Below are 1661 nucleotides of genomic sequence, written 5' to 3' on the forward strand. Positions count from 1 at the left end.
ATCATTATGATTATTATTATTATTATTGTCATCATTATCATTACTATTCTTATCATTATTATCATTATCATTATCATCATTATCATTATTATCATCATCATTATCATTATTGCCATTTGTTGTTAATGTTGCTGATTTGTTGTAGCTGACTTTACTTCTTTCATCATCATCATTTTCGTCAACTTTTGTGTTTTGCATTATCATTATCGTCACCACCACCATCATTACCATTACCATGCATATGTTATTATTCAATGATCGCCTGTATCATAATAATAACAATAAAACCTTGCGCTCGTGCCCCCACGTGCGCAACCCCGCCTTCACTTGTCTCCATCAGCTGACGTCAAGACCAAGTTCCTCTCTCGTCACCAGTAGTGTTTATCCTTCAATTTTTGCCTTTTTTTGCCTTTATTTCTCTCCTCTCGGCGACTACAATGACCTGCAGGCTTAGATAGCAGTAGAAGGTATATATTCCTGGGGAGAGATAGTTTGGAAATGAGGATAAAGAGGGGAGATAAGGAAGAGAATGGGGGGAAAAGAGGAAAGGGAGAGGGTCCACGTAGACAAGTTGATCAGCTGTTCTCTTCCTGGAAATATTTTGTGAGACTTTTTGTCGTCGTAGATGGGGAACTAATGCTTAATATTTACACAAGTTGTGTCACTATTAGTTGTGTTTATTTCGCCAAGTTCTGTGATAAAGAAAATTTAAGGCGATCAAAAGTTTTCATCTGTCAAATGTGTTATGTGTTTATGTTATGTTTGCCTTTTGTACGTCATCTGGTGTTGTTGTTTTTCTTTTGTTGTCCATATATATTGGTGTTTTCCTTTTGTTTGCCTATAGGTCTAGGTAGTTTTATTTAATGTCTTAAGCTACTTTACCGAAGGTCTGACGCATCATTAAAAGTGGGTTTACATGATTTATTTGTTATTTATAAGCAAACTAAATAATGTGTATTTGTGAATTTGGTGTACAAATGTTAAATTTAGTGTCAATACGGAATTTCGAAAAGTAGACTTCCATCACTTGAGAGACTGGGGAGTTTTGGAAACATTTTCTTCTATTACAATGGACAGTTGGCAAACAAAAACAGATTTTAGTTTATGAAGAGTTACAACAGAAAACAACAAAAAGCAGTTTTTAAGTATGATTTTATTTATCCTTGGCTTCATATTACACATTAGATAAATATGTAGAAACCTTAAGCCAACTTAATGCAGCAATAAAGTGGCTGATTTGATGCTGGTGGAATTGGATATCAATCTGAGGTGCTAGAGGTTGATCCTAGGTCTGGGTTTCTGTGCCTTGTTTCTGTATAGTCAAGTATATGCACAGTGTACAGCAGAGATAACAGAACCAGAGGTTGCGCACTTGTAAACAGTTCTCTGCATGACTGTGTTGCTGTTTCTTCGGTAACTAAAGTGTGTCATACCTTACTAATGGATATTTTGCAACTTTCGAAAATTTTATTAGAAAAGATTAGTGCACATGCTTGATAACAAGGATACTGATACTACTGGATTGCATTTAATGTAATCTGTCTAGCTATGTTTACTTGGTTACATGGTGAATGTTCAAGCTGGAGCCCATTCATGTGAAGGCCATCCTGAGAGATCTGTAAATACTGATCATATTAGCCAAGGAATGGCTGGATGAAAAA

The 1661-nt window shown here is 35.5% G+C and overlaps 1 protein-coding gene across 3 annotated transcripts in view; it reads left to right on the forward strand.

Annotated features, from left to right (window-relative positions):
- The first annotated feature begins 334 nt into the window (after window positions 1-334).
- The window catches only part of LOC125047984 (sporulation-specific protein 15-like), a 27159-nt gene continuing 25832 nt past the window's right edge, over window positions 335-1661 (forward strand). For all 3 annotated transcript variants that reach the window (XM_047646543.1, XM_047646544.1, XM_047646545.1), the window contains exon 1: window positions 335-467. The gene's annotated coding sequence lies outside the window, so the exon portion shown is untranslated. The remainder of the gene's footprint in view (window positions 468-1661) is intronic.

Source organism: Penaeus chinensis, chromosome 42 (assembly GCF_019202785.1).
Source record: "Penaeus chinensis breed Huanghai No. 1 chromosome 42, ASM1920278v2, whole genome shotgun sequence".
NCBI classification, from domain to species: Eukaryota; Metazoa; Arthropoda; class Malacostraca; order Decapoda; family Penaeidae; genus Penaeus; species Penaeus chinensis.